Source organism: Pseudophryne corroboree, chromosome 10 (genome assembly GCF_028390025.1).
Source record: "Pseudophryne corroboree isolate aPseCor3 chromosome 10, aPseCor3.hap2, whole genome shotgun sequence".
In the NCBI taxonomy this organism is placed as follows: Eukaryota; Metazoa; Chordata; class Amphibia; order Anura; family Myobatrachidae; genus Pseudophryne; species Pseudophryne corroboree.
This window is the reverse complement of record NC_086453.1, coordinates 64,764,310-64,777,331: the sequence shown is the minus strand read 5'-3', so window position 1 is coordinate 64,777,331 and position 13,022 is coordinate 64,764,310.

The following is a 13,022-nucleotide window of genomic DNA, read 5'->3' as shown; positions in this document are numbered from 1 at the left end:
AGCGAACTTCCCTTTAAAAATAAAAAATTACACAAATCACGTCAGAATGTACAGATAGCGTTTGTGACCACTTTACTCTAATGGTATTAGGTCAGATTACTAACTACTGCACACAATTACGTGCGGTACAATCGTTCAGTACATAAGCACTACCTGTTATGTACTGAGAGATCAGTGGAATCGAAAATTGCGGCTGCGAATTCCTTCAGCCAGAGCTTCCAATGGCCTATATGGGTTTTAGCACCAACCCCCGGGGTTGTGCTTCTTGTACCTTTATAGCGGACCTTCTTGTACCTTGTGACCTCCTGGCCTTGTCCTTGTGACCTCCTGGTCTTGTTACCTTGTGGTCCGCTATACTCTAATGCTCTTATTTTATTTAACCAAGGATGCCTCCTTAGCCACCGTATATGTCACTTACACGTATGTCCTACCTGATTTCTATTGGTTCAACCTCTAAGTTATATAAACTTATGTAATAAAAACACACTCACTCAACACATGTACACTTTCGTTTCTATATCTATTTCTGCGCAGAAATTTTCTTTAGCCCAGCTGTGTTACCAATTAGGAGCAGGATCTGTTAAACTAAATTTCAAATTTTCCAAAAATAGACTTGCGTTATTTACCGCGTCGCGTTATCTACCGCTTTGCGCTACTTATCGCCTCATCACAACTTGAGCTACGTGGGCGTAACCGGACGCTACGTTGCGTAATAAACGCTGCGTGCGTCGGCCTTTGGATTGCGTACGCTAGTCTTTGTTAGAGACACGTGTACGCAAAACAAAGATCCACCGTAACACAATATACTTTTATCAATGTAAACGATCCCTGATCATCTACCGCGTACCCCACTGGCTTTGCCTTATCTCCCAGGCAAACCTGTGTGTTTGTCTACACTTTTAACTATTACCTCTATCCTTAAACTATGAAATAACAGCAAGTCTCTTTTAGCACTTTTCTATCAACTATAAAAATTGGCAAACAGGAATAGTGATATACGAAATTTTGAAAAAGAAATGCAGATATATATGTATGCGTGCGTGTATACGCAAGACAGAAAAGAAATAAACAGTTTTAAAAGACACAAGCGTTTTGTTCTTACTTCCGGTTCCCGGATTCCTTCAGCACTCTTTATCTAAGTGAAGCAGACGCTTATCCCGTCAGCACTGTGAGACAACCTCCCACCCTTTGCTGGGGGATAATGTCTGCTGATCTACCTAGTGCAGATATGAGAAGGACAGGACGAGTCCCCAATTGACAATGTTAAATTCCTTTGTCGTATAAACAACCCTTAATGAAGTCTAAGAACACAGTACGCTGTTTACTTAAGAAGTACCGTAAGGGTACGCTTGTTGCGTAACGATCGCTTAGCCGTATGCGAGACGCTCAAGCGTCACGTTCGCTCACGGCCCAGTGATCACAGGACAGCACGTTATTGGTGATGACTAGAGTAATGATTCGCTATGGCGTAGCGGACGCTCGAGACCACGAGGAGATCACCAGCGGCGCAGACGCTCACAACGCTATACCTTTTATACACAGAATACCTTAATGTGAATACAGGGTGTAAGTGCAACTTTGTGTAACCTGACTAACTACAAAGCTGCTTGAGCGTCACCGACGCTCAAGTGAACACTTAAAACTATAGGAAATACACAGATACTGGTTTAGGGTCCAAAGCCTATTATCTGTATTATGACTATTATACTTGCAAAAAGAATCACAGTACAAATGATACACTACAATATAACAGAGACTTCCTAACCAAATAACTATACAAGAAATACAATACAATACTATGCTGATCTAATACAGTACAATACTAGTCAATGGGAGATACGAGAGAAAGAGAAAGGAGAGAGAGAGAGAGAGAGAGAGAGAGAGAGAGAGAGACGGAAAGAGAGAGAGAGAGAGATTGGCTCACAGTAAGACAATATGATTACGGAGTGAAACTTACGCACTAGGGGAAACGATTGCATGCGCCTGGACATCCAGCACCCGATTTTCAGCAATGAGAACCGTTGAAGAGTGAGAGCTGGATGTGGTCGGCCTGCCTATTTATGCCCCACACACAATGCAATCTAATGGTCCCTACAATCTGATCGTCCATTGGACACAGGAATTCGGCTTCGCACTATAACAAAAGGTCATAGGGTGATTCATACAGGTGGGCTGTGACGATTTCAAACAGCTCAGGTGGGTGGGAAACTAGGTTTCCCGCCGCATACCTGAGTATGCGTAAATAATAGTAATGGACATAAACTTCTTATGTCCATAACTATTCGCACGAGCGATTAATACGCTCCAAACCAACACCGGAATATTGCTAATTAAATACTCTTCCGATGGGTACCAAACACTGCTGTATGATTCCTGTTAGACCCTTCGCACAATACAAAGAGGGATTCCTCCAGTCAGGGACATTCTATATTAACCAAACTTTCAGAATCTATCAAAGGGACCATGATCTACAAACTACATTAATTGTGGAAATATGTAACGATTGGGTCGCATGCTACGACTACATACTCTTTACCGTAAATACGCATACCAATGCGAGCGGGTGCACGCATCAGCGGGTATGCGCTATCACGGGAAAGCGCACGCATGCGCAGCACGGACCAGCATGAGGTGCAAATATGGCAGCGTGTATAGGGATATTTTTCTGACTTTGACACATGAACTGTTGGTAGATCTCGAGGACCGGTTTGGCCAGCCCTGCTCTATATGCTTCAGAGGATGGAGGAGCAGCAAAAGGCCATTCAAGCCTATACATCTGCCTACGATATAGGCAAAGGAGGGGGAATGCACCTGACTCAAGCGCAGTGGAGAATGATTTCAACGTTGTGCAAGGTTCTGAAACCCTTTGAACTTGCCACACGTGAAGTCAGTTCAGACACTGCCAGCCTGAGTCAGGTCATTCCCCTCATCAGGCTTTTGCAGAAGCAGCTGGAGAGATTGAAGGAGGAGCTAAAACAGAGCGATTCCGCTAGGCATGTGGGACTTGTGGATGGAGCCCTTCATTCGCTTAACCAGGTTTCACGGGTGGTCAATCTGTTGAAATCAGAGCACTACATTTTGGCCACCGTACTCGATCCTAGGTTTAAAGCCTACGTTGTATCTCTTTCTGGCAGACACAAGTCTGCATAGGTTCAAAGACCTGCTGGTGAGACACTTGTCAACTCAAGCGGAACGTGACCCGTCCAGAGCTCCTCCTTCACATTCTCCCGCAACTGGGGCTGCGAGGAAAAGGCTAAGAATTCCAAGCCCACCCGCTGGCGGTGATGCAGGGCAGTCTGGAGTGAGTGCTGACATCTGGTCCGGACTGAAGGACCTGCCAACGATTACTGACATGTCGTCTACTGTCACTGCATATGATTCTCTCACCATTGAAAGAATGGTGGAGGATAATATGAGTGACCGCATCCAAGTAGGCACATCAGACAGTCCGTACGTATACCGGCAGGAAAAAGAGGCAATTTGGAGGCCCTTGCAAAAACTGGCTTTATTTTACCTAAGTTGCCCCCCCTCCAGTGTGTACTCCGAAAGAGTGTTTAGTGCAGCCAGTCACCTTGTCAGCGATCGGCGTACGAGGTTACTTCCAGAAAATGTGGAGAAGATGATGTTCATCAAAATGAATTATAATCAATTCCTCCGTGGAGACATTCACCAGCAATTGCCTCCAGAAAGTACACAGGGACCTGAGATGGTGGATTCCAGTGGGGACGAATTAATAATCTGTGAGGAGGGGGATGTACACAGTGAAAGGGGTGAGGAATCAGAGGATGATGATGAGGTCGACATCTTGCCTCTGTAGAGCCAGTTTGAGCAAGGAGAGATTGATTGGTTCTTTTCTTGGTGGGGGCCCAAACCAACCAGTCATTTCAGTCACAGTCGTGTAGCAGACCCTGTGGCTGAAATGATGGGTTTGTTAAAGTGTGCATTAGAGATGAGCGGGTTCGGTTCCTCTGAATCCGAACCCGCCCGAACTTCAGGTTTTTTACACGGGTCCGAGCAGGCTCGGATCTTCCTGCCTTGCTCGGCTAACCCGAGCGCGCCCGAACGTCATCATCACGCTGTCGGATTCTCGCGAGGCTCGGATTCTATAGCGAGACTCGGATTCTATATAAGGAGCCGCGCGTCGCCGCCATTTTCACACGTGCATTGAGAGTCATAGGGAGAGGACGTGGCTGGCGTCCTCTCCGTTTAGAGAAGAGAGAGACACAGTATTTTGGGGAGCATTATTAGGAGGAGTACTACTATACTGTATACTACTATACTACTTACTGAAGTGATATTTATAGATTAGATAGTGTGACTGTAAGTGTATTATCTGACTTGTGGGGGAGACACTGACAGTGGGGAGCAGTTAGAGTCTGAGAGCAGGACTCAGGAGTACATATAACGTACAGTGCACACTTTTGCTGCCAGAGTCAGTGCCACACTGCCATTGTTGTGACCACACTGACCACCAGTATAATAATATATTTTGTGATTGTCTGCTTAGGCCTCGGAGTACTAGTTGCAAGTTGCAACGTGACCTGAAGTGACCACCAGTTTAATAATCAATCACCACCAGTTTAATATATATATATATATATATATATATATATATATAATTGTATATAATATATATATATATATATATAATATTGTATACCACCTACCCGTGTTTTTTTTTTTTTTCATTCTTCTTTATACATACTACTATAGTAGCTTACTGTAGCAGTCTGCGGTGCTGTGCTGACCTGACAGTGTCCAGCAGGTCCGTCATCAGTCATTACATAATAAATATATATAGTACCTGTCCGGCTGCAGTACTAGTGATATTATATTGATTTCATCTCATTATCAATAATTTATCATCCAGTCTAGACTCTATATTAGCAGCAGACACAGTACGTTAGTCCACGGCTGTAGCTACCTCTGTGTCGGCACTCGGCAGTCCATCCATAATTGTATACCACCTACCCGTGGTTTTTTTTTTCTTTCTTCTTTGTACATACTACTATAGAGTATAGTAGCTTACTGTAGCAGTCTGCGGTGCTGCTGAGCTGACAGTGTCCAGCAGGTCCGTCATCAGTCATCATTACCTAATAAATATATTATCTACCTGTCCGGCTGCAGTACTAGTGATATTATATATACATACATATATATATTGATTTCATCTCATTATCACTCATCCAGTCTATATTAGCAGCAGACACAGTACGTTAGTCCACGGCTGTAGCTACCTCTGTGTCGGCACTCGGCAGTCCATCCATAATTGTATACCACCTACCCGTGGTTTTTTTTTTTCTTTCTTCTTTGTACATACTACTATAGTATAGTAGCTTACTGTAGCAGTCTGCGGTGCTGCTGAGCTGACAGTGTCCAGCAGGTCCGTCATCAGTCATCATTACCTAATAAATATATTATCTACCTGTCCGGCTGCAGTACTAGTGATATTATATATACATACATATATATATTGATTTCATCTCATTATCAATCATCCAGTCTATATTAGCAGCAGACACAGTACGTTAGTTCACGGCTGTAGCTACCTCTGTGTCGGCACTCGGCAGTCCATCCATAATTGTATACCACCTACCCGTGGTTTTTTTTTTTCTTTCTTCTTTGTACATACTACTATAGTATAGTAGCTTACTGTAGCAGTCTGCGGTGCTGCTGAGCTGACAGTGTCCAGCAGGTCCGTCATCAGTCATCATTACCTAATAAATATATTATCTACCTGTCCGGCTGCAGTACTAGTGATATTATATATACATACATATATATATTGATTTCATCTCATTATCAATCATCCAGTCTATATTAGCAGCAGACACAGTACGTTAGTCCACGGCTGTAGCTACCTCTGTGTCGGCACTCGGCAGTCCATCCATAATTGTATACCACCTACCCGTGGTTTTTTTTTTTCTTTCTTCTTTGTACATACTACTATAGAGTATAGTAGCTTACTGTAGCAGTCTGCGGTGCTGCTGAGCTGACAGTGTCCAGCAGGTCCGTCATCAGTCATCATTACCTAATAAATATATTATCTACCTGTCCGGCTGCAGTACTAGTGATATTATATATACATACATATATATATTGATTTCATCTCATTATCAATCATCCAGTCTATATTAGCAGCAGACACAGTACGTTAGTCCACGGCTGTAGCTACCTCTGTGTCGGCACTCGGCAGTCCATCCATAATTGTATACCACCTACCCGTGGTTTTTTTTTTCTTTCTTCTTTGTACATACTACTATAGAGTATAGTAGCTTACTGTAGCAGTCTGCGGTGCTGCTGAGCTGACAGTGTCCAGCAGGTCCGTCATCAGTCATCATTACCTAATAAATATATTATCTACCTGTCCGGCTGCAGTACTAGTGATATTATATATACATACATATATATATTGATTTCATCTCATTATCAATCATCCAGTCTATATTAGCAGCAGACACAGTACGTTAGTCCACGGCTGTAGCTACCTCTGTGTCGGCACTCGGCAGTCCATCCATAATTGTATACCACCTACCCGTGGTTTTTTTTTTTCTTTCTTCTTTGTACATACTACTATAGTATAGTAGCTTACTGTAGCAGTCTGCGGTGCTGCTGAGCTGACAGTGTCCAGCAGGTCCGTCATCAGTCATCATTACCTAATAAATATATTATCTACCTGTCCGGCTGCAGTACTAGTGATATTATATATACATACATATATATATATTGATTTCATCTCATTATCATCCAGTCTATATAGCAGCAGACACAGTACGGTAGTCCACGGCTGTAGCTACCTCTGTGTCGGCACTCGGCAGTCCATCCATAAGTATACTAGTATCCATCCATCTCCATTGTTTACCTGAGGTGCCTTTTAGTTGTGCCTATTAAAATATGGAGAACAAAAATGTTGAGGTTCCAAAATTAGGGAAAGATCAAGATCCACTTCCACCTCGTGCTGAAGCTGCTGCCACTAGTCATGGCCGAGACGATGAAATGCCAGCAACGTCGTCTGCCAAGGCCGATGCCCAATGGCATAGTACAGAGCATGTCAAATCCAAAACACCAAATATCAGTAAAAAAAGGACTCCAAAACCAAAAATAAAATTGTCGGAGGAGAAGCGTAAACTTGCCAATATGCCATTTACCACACGGAGTGGCAAGGAACGGCTGAGGCCCTGGCCTATGTTCATGGCTAGTGGTTCAGCTTCACAGGAGGATGGAAGCACTCAGCCTCTCGCTAGAAAACTGAAAAGACTCAAGCTGGCAAAAGCACCGCAAAGAACTGTGCGTTCTTCGAAATCCCAAATCCACAAGGAGAGTCCAATTGTGTCGGTTGCGATGCCTGACCTTCCCAACACTGGACGTGAAGAGCATGCGCCTTCCACCATTTGCACGCCCCCTGCAAGTGCTGGAAGGAGCACCCGCAGTCCAGTTCCTGATAGTCAGATTGAAAATGTCAGTGTTGAAGTACACCAGGATGAGGAGGATATGGGTGTTGCTGGCGCTGGGGAGGAAATTGACAAGGAGGATTCTGATGGTGAGGTGGTTTGTTTAAGTCAGGCACCCGGGGAGACACCTGTTGTCCGTGGGAGGAATAGGGCCGTTGACATGCCTGGTGAAAATACCAAAAAAATCAGCTCTTCGGTGTGGAAGTATTTCACCAGAAATGCGGACAACATTTGTCAAGCCGTGTGTTGCCTTTGTCAAGCTGTAATAAGTAGGGGTAAGGACGTTAACCACCTCGGAACATCCTCCCTTATATGTCACCTGCAGCGCATTCATAATAAGTCAGTGACAAGTTCAAAAACTTTGGGTGACAGCGGAAGCAGTCCACTGACCAGTAAATCCCTTCCTCTTGTAACCAAGCTCACGCAAACCACCCCACCACCAACTCCCTCAGTGTCAATTTCCTCCTTCCCCAGGAATGCCAATAGTCCTGCAGGCCATGTCACTGGCAATTCTGACGAGTCCTCTCCTGCCTGGGATTCCTCCGATGCATCCTTGCGTGTAACGCCTACTGCTGCTGGCGCTGCTGTTGTTGCTGCTGGGAGTCGATGGTCATCCCAGAGGGGAAGTCGGAAGATCACTTGTACTACTTCCAGTAAGCAATTGACTGTCCAACAGTCCTTTGCGAGGAAGATGAAATATCACAGCAGTCATCCTGCTGCAAAGCGGATAACTGAGGCCTTGGCATCCTGGGTGGTGAGAAACGTGGTTCCAGTATCCATCATTACTGCAGAGCCAACTAGAGACTTGTTGGAGGTACTGTGTCCCCGGTACCAAATACCATCTAGGTTCCATTTCTCTAGGCAGGCGATACCGAAAATGTACACAGACCTCAGAAAAAGAGTCACCAGTGTCCTAAAAAATGAAGCTGTACCCAATGTCCACTTAACCACGGACATGTGGACAAGTGGAGCAGGGCAGGGTCAGGACTATATGACTGTGACAGCCCACTGGGTAGATGTATGGACTCCTGCCGCAAGAACAGCAGCGGCGGCACCAGTAGCAGCATCTCGCAAACGACAACTCTTTGCTAGGCAGGCTACGCTTTGTATCACCGGTTTCCAGAATACGCACACAGCTGAAAACCTCTTACGGCAACTGAGGAAGATCATCGCGGAATGGCTTACCCCAATTGGACTCTCCTGTGGATTTGTGGCATCGGACAACGCCAGCAATATTGTGTGTGCATTAAATATGGGCAAATTCCAGCACGTCCCATGTCTTGCACATACCTTGAATTTGGTGGTGCAGAATTTTTTAAAAAACGACAGGGGCGTGCAAGAGATGCTGTCGGTGGCCAGAAGAATTGCGGGACACTTTCGGCGTACAGGCACCACGTACAGAAGACTGGAGCACCACCAAAAACTACTGAACCTGCCCTGCCATCATCTGAAGCAAGAAGTGGTAACGAGGTGGAATTCAACCCTCTATATGCTTCAGAGGTTGGAGGAGCAGCAAAAGGCCATTCAAGCCTATACAATTGAGCACGATATAGGAGGTGGAATGCACCTGTCTCAAGTGCAGTGGAGAATGATTTCAACGTTGTGCAAGGTTCTGATGCCCTTTGAACTTGCCACACGTGAAGTCAGTTCAGACACTGCCAGCCTGAGTCAGGTCATTCCCCTCATCAGGCTTTTGCAGAAGAAGCTGGAGACATTGAAGGAGGAGCTAACACGGAGCGATTCCGCTAGGCATGTGGGACTTGTGGATGGAGCCCTTAATTCGCTTAACAAGGATTCACGGGTGGTCAATCTGTTGAAATCAGAGCACTACATTTTGGCCACCGTGCTCGATCCTAGATTTAAAGCCTACCTTGGATCTCTCTTTCCGGCAGACACAAGTCTGCTGGGGTTGAAAGACCTGCTGGTGAGAAAATTGTCAAGTCAAGCGGAACGCGACCTGTCAACATCTCCTCCTTCACATTCTCCCGCAACTGGGGGTGCGAGGAAAAGGCTCAGAATTCCGAGCCCACCCGCTGGCGGTGATGCAAGGCAGTCTGGAGCGACTGCTGATGCTGACATCTGGTCCGGACTGAAGGACCTGACAACGATTACGGACATGTCGTCTACTGTCACTGCATATGATTCTCTCACCATTGAAAGAATGGTGGAGGATTATATGAGTGACCGCATCCAAGTAGGCACGTCACACAGTCCGTACTTATACTGGCAGGAAAAAGAGGCAATTTGGAGGCCCTTGCACAAACTGGCTTTATTCTACCTAAGTTGCCCTCCCACAAGTGTGTACTCCGAAAGAGTGTTTAGTGCCGCCGCTCACCTTGTCAGCAATCGGCGTACGAGGTTACATCCAGAAAATGTGGAGAAGATGATGTTCATTAAAATGAATTATAATCAATTCCTCCGTGGAGACATTGACCAGCAGCAATTGCCTCCACAAAGTACACAGGGAGCTGAGATGGTGGATTCCAGTGGGGACGAATTGATAATCTGTGAGGAGGGGGATGTACACGGTGATATATCGGAGGATGATGATGAGGTGGACATCTTGCCTCTGTAGAGCCAGTTTGTGCAAGGAGAGATTAATTGCTTCTTTTTTGGTGGGGGTCCAAACCAACCCGTCATTTCAGTCACAGTCGTGTGGCAGACCCTGTCACTGAAATGATGGGTTGGTTAAAGTGTGCATGTCCTGTTTATACAACACAAGGGTGGGTGGGAGGGCCCAAGGACAATTCCATCTTGCACCTCTTTTTTCTTTAATTTTTCTTTGCGTCATGTGCTGTTTGGGGAGGGTTTTTTGGAAGGGACATCCTGCGTGACACTGCAGTGCCACTCCTAGATGGGCCCGGTGTTTGTGTCGGCCACTAGGGTCGCTTATCTTACTCACACAGCTACCTCATTGCGCCTCTTTTTTTCTTTGCGTCATGTGCTGTTTGGGGAGGGTTTTTTGGAAGGGACATCCTGCGTGACACTGCAGTGACACTCCTAGATGGGCCCGGTGTTTGTGTCGGCCACTAGGGTCGCTTATCTTACTCACACAGCTACCTCATTGCGCCTCTTTTTTTCTTTGCGTCATGTGCTGTTTGGGGAGGGTTTTTTGGAAGGGACATCCTGCGTGACACTGCAGTGACACTCCTAGATGGGCCCGGTGTTTGTGTCGGCCACTAGGGTCGCTTATCTTACTCACACAGCTACCTCATTGCGCCTCTTTTTTCTCTGACGTCCTAGTGGATGCTGGGACTCCGTCAGGACCATGGGGATTAGCGGCTCCGCAGGAGACAGGGCACAAAAATAAAAGCTTTAGGACTAGGTGGTGTGCACTGGCTCCTCCCCCTATGACCCTCCTCCAAGCCTCAGTTAGGTTTTTGTGCCCGTCCGAGCAGGGTGCAATCTAGGTGGCTCTCCTAAAGAGCTGCTTAGAAAAAGTTATTAGGTTTTTTATTTTCAGTGAGTCCTGCTGGCAACAGGCTCACTGCAACGAGGGACTTAGGTGAGAAGAAGTGAACTCACCTGCGTGCAGGATGGATTGGCTTCTTAGGCTACTGGACACCATTAGCTCCAGAGGGATCGAACACAGGCCCAGCCATGGAGTCCGGTCCCGGAGCCGCGCCGCCGACCCCCTTGCAGATGCCGAAAAGTGAAGAGGTCCAGAAACCGGCGGCAGAAGACTTTTCAGTCTTCATGAGGTAGCGCACAGCACTGCAGCTGTGCGCCATTGTTGTCAGCACACTTCACACCAGCGGTCACTGAGGGTGCAGGGCGCTGGGGGGGGGGCGCCCTGGGTAGCAATGATAATACCTTGTTCTGGCTAAAAATACATCACATATAGCCCCTGGGGCTATATGGATGTATTTAACCCCTGCCAGGTCTCACAAACACCGGGAGAAGAGCCCGCCGAAATAGGGGGCGGGGCCTATCTCCTCAGCACACAGCGCCATTTTCTCTAACGTCCTAAGTGGATGCTGGGGACTCCGTCAGGACCATGGGGTTTAGCGGCTCCGCAGGAGACAGGGCACAATAATAAAAGCTTTAGGATCAGGTGGTGTGCACTGGCTCCTCCCCCTATGACCCTCCTCCAAGCCTCAGTTAGATTTTTGTGCCCGGCCGAGAAGGGTGCAATCTAGGTGGCTCTCCTGAGCTGCTTAGAATAAAAGTTTAAGTTAGGTTTTTTATTTTCAGTGAGTCCTGCTGGCAACAGGCTCACTGCTACGAGGGACTTAGGGGAGAGAAGTAAACTCACCTGCGTGCAGGATGGATTTGCTTCTTAGGCTACTGGACACCATTAGCTCCAGAGGGAGTCGGAACACAGGTCTCACCCTGGGGTTCGTCCCGGAGCCGTGCCGCCGACCCCCCTTGCAGATGCCGAAGTTGAAGAGGTCCAGAGGTCCAGAAACAGGCGGCAGAAGACTTTCAGTCTTCATAAGGTAGCGCACAGCACTGCAGCTGTGCGCCATTGTTGTCAGCACACTTCATACCAGCGGTCACTGAGGGTGCAGGGCGCTGGGGGGGGCGCCCTGGGCAGCAATGTATTATACCTTTTTTATGGCTAAAATACATCACATATAGCCCTTGAGGCTATATGGATGTATTTAACACCTGCCAGATCTCACAAACTCCGGGAGAAGAGCCCGCCGTTTTAGGGGGCGGGGCCTATTCTCCTCAGCACACGGCGCCATTTTCCTGCTCAGCTCTGCTGTGAGGAAGGCTCCCAGGCTCTCCCCTGCACTGCACTACAGAAACAGGGTTAAAACAGAGAGGGGGGGCACTTATTTGGCGATATGATTACATATGTGAAAATGCTATAAGGGAAAACACTTGTATAAGGGGTTGTCCCTGTATAATCATAGCGTTTTTGGTGTGTGCTGGCAAACTCTCCCTCTGTCTCCCCAAAGGGCTAGCGGGGTCCTGTCCTCTATCAGAGCATTCCCTGTGTGTGTGCTGTGTGTCGGTACGTGTGTGTCGACATGTAGGAGGACGATGTTGGTGAGGAGGCGGAGCAAATTGCCTGTATTGGTGATGTCACTCTCTAGGGAGTCGACACCGGAATGGATGGCTTATTTAGGAATTACGTGATAATGTCAACACGATGCAAGGTCGGTTGACGACATGAGACGGCCGGCAAACAAATTAGTACCTGTCCAGGCGTCTCAGACACCGTCAGGGGCTTGTAAAAACGCTTATTTACCTCAGTTGGTCGACACAGACACAGACACGGACACTGACTTCAGTGTCGACGGTGAAGAAACAAACGTATTTTCCTTTAGGGCCACACGTTACATGTTAAGGGCAATGAAGGAGGTGTTACATATTTCTGATACTACAAGTACCACAAATAAGGGTATTATGTAGGGTGGGAATAATCTACTTGTAGTTTTTCCTGAATCAGATAAATTAAAGTGTGTGATGATACGTGGGTTTCCTCCGATAGAAAATTATTGGAGGTATACCCTTTCCCGCCAGAAGTGAGGGCGAGTTGGGAAACACACCTTAGGGTGGATAAGGCGCTCACACGCTTATAAAAACAAGTGGCGTTACCGTCTCCAGATACGGCCGCCC